Here is a 6,374-nt window from a genome sequence, read left to right on the forward strand (position 1 = left end):
TTAAATGAAAGAAAAATGAAATTTTTACTAGCTTTTTAATTTTTTTTTTTAATTTATACAATATATCATTTGTCTCAAATAACAGGGTACACTTTATTGCTCATTAACCTGTAAATATCTTTCAATTCTGTTTGTTGGACTTCAAACTAGACAAATCAATCATAAATTCCTATATCACTTGAAATTCTCTTAACTCATCTATTTCTTCTATCTTTTTAAATGCAAATCCCTATTTTAAATATCATTTATGGATATCATGAAATTCTCATACAAAGAAGGGCTCATCTGATCATACCAACCTAGTATGTCGGGTTACAAAACAAAAACATTTAATTTTCAATAATTTACAAAATAAATAATGCCATTATACACTATAAAAAAAACCAAATTTACTGGAGATCAAATCAAAAAACTAAGAAGTATTAATAAAATATAAATAATCACCATTTAAATCATCTACAAAAAATGATTTAATCAACTATACTTTTATTAACAAAAAAACTATTTAGGTAATCAAAAAACATAATTTGTAATCAACATCGTTATTTTTAACAATTATAACTATAATTTTTATAAGATTTAAATAAAAATAAAAATATTTAACCAATTTATTCACTTATGAACAGGCAAGAAATTATATTAACATATATAATATATAATATTCATACAACTTCAACAACAAAATTATCATTAATGACAAATTAATAAAGAAACACAGACTCAGGTTTAACATAAATAAACTGAATTTTATATATCTATACTCACGTTCCTATTCAATCATAAAAAATATATGCTTTAATTAATAATAAAATGTAGGATAAAGAAAACCGACATTCAAAAACCTTTCGATTATTATCAATCAAAATATCAAACTATAGCATACAAATTAACATATTATTAAAATGTAAGGATTTAATTCATCACAAAGTGGCGTCCAAAAAATGTGACTGTTATTCATAAAAGATTTAAATGAACATATATATTTCACTAAAATAACCCTGATCAGATTATTTTTAAAAAGAATATTTTAAACGAAGAATTAAACACATAGTTATTAGGATTCAAATAAATATAAAATTATAGTCCAGATGTTGAATAATAATAAATAAAATATAATCCAAAAAAAGATTAATACATTTTTTATAAAAGAATAAAATACATAGTTGTTAAGATTCAATGAAAATTAAAATTATAGTCCAAACGATGATTAATAAAGAATAAAATAAAATCCAGAAATCATTAACACATTTTATATAAAAGATTTAAACACTGAGTTTTAGGATTCGAATAAATTTAAAATTATAGTCCAATGACAAATAATAAAAAAAATATAATCCAAAGAAGATTAATACATTGTGTATAAAAGAATAATAGACAGAGACGTTTAGATTCAAATAAAATAAAAATTATAGTCCAAACGTTGAATAATAATAAATAAAATATAATCCAAAGATTAACACATTTAGTATAAAAGAATTAAACACAGAGGTGTTTTTAGATTCAAATAAAATTAAAGTTATACTCCAAACAACGACTAATAATAAATAAAATATAAACCAAAGAAGATTAATTATACATTTTTTATAAAAGAATTAAACAAAGAGATGTTGAGATTCAAATAAAATAAAAACATATTATAACTATATTATAGGACAAATGATGAATAACGATAAATAAAATATTATCTAAAGAAGATTAATACATTGTATATAAATTAATTAAACATAGAGATGTTTAGATTCAAATAAAATGAAAATATATTATAACTATATTATAGACCAGATGATGACTAATAAAAAATAAAGAACAGAGATGTTTAGAATTTAGATTTAAATTAAATTAAAATAAATAGCCCAAACGATGACTAATAATAAATACAATATAATCCAAAGATTAACACATTTAGTATAAAAGAATTAAACACAGAGATGTTTAGATTCAAATAAAATTAAAGTTATACTCCAAACAACGACTAATAATAAATAAAATATAACCCAAAGAAGATTAATTATACATTTTTTATAAAAGAGTTAAACACAGAGATGTTGAGATTCAAATAAAATAAAAACATATTATAACTATATTATAGGACTAATGATGAATAACAATAAATAAAATATAATCTAAAGAAGATTAATACATTGTATATAAATTAATTAAACATAGAGATGTTTAGATTCAAATAAAATAAAAATATATTATAACTATATTATAGTCCAAATGATGACTAATAATAAATAAAGTACAGAGATGTTTAGAATTTAGATTAAAATTAAATTAAAATAAATAGCCCAAACGATGACTAATAATAAATACAATATAATCCAAAGATTAACACATTTAGTATAAAAGAATTAAACACAGAGATGTTTAGATTCAAATAAAATTAAAGTTATACTCCAAACAACGACTAATAACAAATAAAATATAACCCAATGAAGATTAATTATACATTTTTATAAAAGAATTCAACACAGAGATGTTGAGATTCAAATAAAATAAAAACAAATTATAACTATATTATAGGACTAATGATGAATAACAATAAATAAAATATAATCTAAAGAAGATCAATACATTGTATATAAATTAATTAAACATAGAGATGTTTAGATTCAAATAAAATAAAAATATATTATAACTATATTATAGTCCAAATGATGACTAATAATAAATAAAGAACAGAGAAGTTTAGAATTTAGATTAAAATTAAATTAAAATAAATAGCCCAAACGATGACTAATAATAAATACAATATAATCCAAAGATTAACACATTTAGTATAAAAGAATTAAACACAGAGATGTTTAGATTCAAATAAAATTAAAGTTATACTCCAAACAACGACTAATAATAAATAAAATATAACCCAATGAAGATTAATTATACATTTTTTTTAAAAGAATTAAACACAGAGATGTTGAGATTCAAATAAAATAAAAAAATATTATAACTATATTATAACTATATTATAGGACTAATAATGAATAACAATAAATAAAATATAATCTAAAGAAGATTAATACATTGTATATAAATTAATTAAACATAGAGATGTTTTGATTCAAATAAAATAAAAATATATTATAACTATATTATAGTCCAAATGATGACTAATAATAAATAAATAACAGAGATGTTAAGAATTTAGATTAAAATTAAATTAAAATAAATAGTCCAAACGACGACTAATAATGAATAAAATATAATCCAAAGAAGATTAATTATACATTTTTTATAAAATAATTAAACACAGAGATGTTGAGTTTCAAATAAAATAAAAAAATATTATAACTATATTATAGTCCAAATGATGACTAATAATAAATAAAACATAATCCATAGCAGATTATCGGGAATATAATTCATATCCCACTTAACAAATAATTCTGATTTAAATACAAAAGAAAAAAAATAATGATAAAAAATAAATGTCCAGAAACAACAACAATGATCAAATAACTGAAACAAACAACAAAGTTTACTTAACATAAGTGTTCATAATCATGGGCAAAATGAATTTTTCAATAATATCAAACAAATGTTTCTTTTTCAAAAATAATATCGAACTATAAGATTTCACCTTTGATATATCACATAAGAAAGGAAAAGAAAACAGAGTATCAGACGGGCTATAATACAATAACATTGGAATCGACAAATCACTTAATTAGGTACTAATGTACGACATAAATCCATCAAATTTCAAAGATAAATTTTGCATTTACAACAAAAATGATTAATGAACCCCAAGAAAATTTAAATAAAATCATATTAAGGAAATCACGACAATTTGTCATAATCAATAACATACTATATTATCAACAATGCACACCAGAATTTCCAGAAAAAGCATGCCTTACAACATATAAAAATTATTAAAGGAACTAAACGAAATAAGGAATGAAATTCCACAAATAGTAAAACAGGGCATAAATTAAACAAAAAAATTATTTAGGCAAAAGTCATGGAATAGTAAGCTTTAATCCAGGTGACCGTGGTCGGAGTGGATAGGACGGGCCAACTACTCGAGGACGTCGTCAATGGAGGCGATCGATGCGTGGATGTACAGCAGGGGCCTTGAGCTCGCGCACCACAAGAGCGAGGCGGTGCTTCTTACCAAATTTCGAGCGTTCGTCCCTCCTCGCCTCGTGGTTGGCGGGCACCACATCGAACTAGCCAAGAAACTGAGGTACCTCGGCGTCATGTTTGACCATAGGCTGACCTTCGCGCCCCACATCCAGACCATAGCTGAGAGGACCTCCCGCTCGACAGTGTCCCTGGCGAGGATAACGCCAAACGTAAAGGGCCCGGGTCAGTGGAAGCGGAGGCCTCTCTCCTCGGTGGTCGAGAGCCAATTGTTGTAATTGTTGTACGCGGCTCCGGTGTGGGCCACCCAAGTGTCTAAAACCGCAAGAACTACGGAAAATCTGATCCGGCCCCGGAGGGCAGCCGTCCTGAGGGTGATAAGCGTCTATCGCCCCGTCTCGGATTAGGCATCGCTGCTCCTAGGCCACCAGCGGATCTAGTGGCGCTAGAAAAGAAGTAAATAAGCCGAAAATGAAGTCGAAGAAAAGTAAAAAGAAGAAGACGAAAGAGGGTCCGGCAATTGTCGATCTCGTGTCGGAATTGGAAGCCTCGACTTCGAAAGAAGTAAAGTCGGTCAAGAGGAAGAGATCAGGGACCACTGGGGCCGTTGAAAAACCACGACGGTGGCGGTCATAAGGAGGCAGGAGCGTGAGACAACACTGCGCGAATGCCAGGTGATTTGGGACCACACGACAAAGGCAGCGTGGACGAGGAGGATGATTCCAGACATCAGAAGGTGGGTGTATCAGTCAAGACTTGAAGCCATGACATTTCACATGGCCCAGGCATTGACTGGGCACGGATGCTACCAGCACTATCTGTGGAAGAGGAGGAGGGCAGCTGACCCAAACTGCATGCACTGTGAAGAGCCGGAGGACACTGTGGAGCACACGTTATTTAACTGTCCATTCTGAGCAGAAGACAGACGGGAGATGGAGCAATGCGTCGGCCGGCCACTACAACCCAATGATGTGCCAGATATCATCCTGGGGCCGGAGCAGGAGCTCCTCCCAGATGATGCATTCAGGCTTGATGGCGGAGGAACAGAGGTTGGCGTTTGGCAGAATGGTGGAGGCGATTCTCGGGCGGAAGGAGAATGCAGAGCGGGGCAGGCAGGCGCGATTAGTATGGTGAGACGTTTGGCCCAATGAAAGTGAACCGTTTACGGTGCGGACGATGGCCTAGCGACCGAACCCACCGGCGATCAAAGTCGCGCTGGTCCGCAGTCTGGGGGCGCACCCTTAGCGCACACGTTGGTACCCGAAAGACGGTGAACTATGCATGGCCAGGATGAAGTCAGGGGAAACCCTGATGGAGGTCCACAGCGATTCTGACGTGCAAATCGATCGTCTGAGCTGGGTATAGGGTCGAAAGACTAATCGAACCATCTAGTAGCTGGTTCCATCCGAAGTTTCCCTCAGGATAGCTGGCGCCGATGTATGTTTCCCGCCCGTTCGCGGGCTTACGGACGCCGGTGGGACTCCACGCTGTACGGCGCGGTAACAACCCGCTCGTAACACGGAGGATGTCTCATACGGTAAAGCGAATGATTAGAGGACATTGGGGCCGAAACGACCTCAACCTATTCTCAAACTATAAATGGGTGAGATCGCCGGGTTTTACCTGGTACACCGCGTGAACCGCGTGCGAAGCCGGCGACGGAACCCTAGGCGCTTAGTGGTAGAGGTGGGTCGGTCGCGAACAAACGAATCAAAATGACCGAATCAGTCTAGTGACCGAATTGCGACCGAATCTAATATCTAAATGATTCGGTCATTCGTTCATGTGATTTTTAGATCTTTTGGATCTCGGTACCCTTTGACTCGGTCAAATTGACTGATTATAATGTTTCATGGTCTGGAATCTGGAAGGACTGGAACGTATAAAATCGTTTATATTTTGATGTTAACTAGACTGATTTAGTGATTCGCATAGATATTAATATATCTATGGTGATTTGGTCACTTCTTTTTCTTTATTATTGTTCCATGTTATTACATAATTATTAATAAGATAAAGAATTTTAAGAATTACAATGAATTATTATAAAGGATAAAGGATAAACTATAAATAGTATAATATTCTTTTATTAATTTATATCATAAATGTTATATTGTAAATTGTAATAGAATTTGCCATTTGGTAGTCATAGTATTTGGTAATAGTTAAATAGTTTTGTAATAGTTACATAGTACATATTTGAGTATGAACTACTTATATTGAGTTATACACATGGGTTAAAGTGGAGAATCAGTCACCCTACCTCTAAATGTGGTTAAAATAAT

This window comes from Diuraphis noxia, unplaced genomic scaffold (assembly GCF_037042655.1).
Source record: "Diuraphis noxia isolate RWA-SAM2 unplaced genomic scaffold, SU_Dnox_SAM2 contig0005, whole genome shotgun sequence".
NCBI classification, from domain to species: domain Eukaryota; kingdom Metazoa; phylum Arthropoda; class Insecta; order Hemiptera; family Aphididae; genus Diuraphis; species Diuraphis noxia.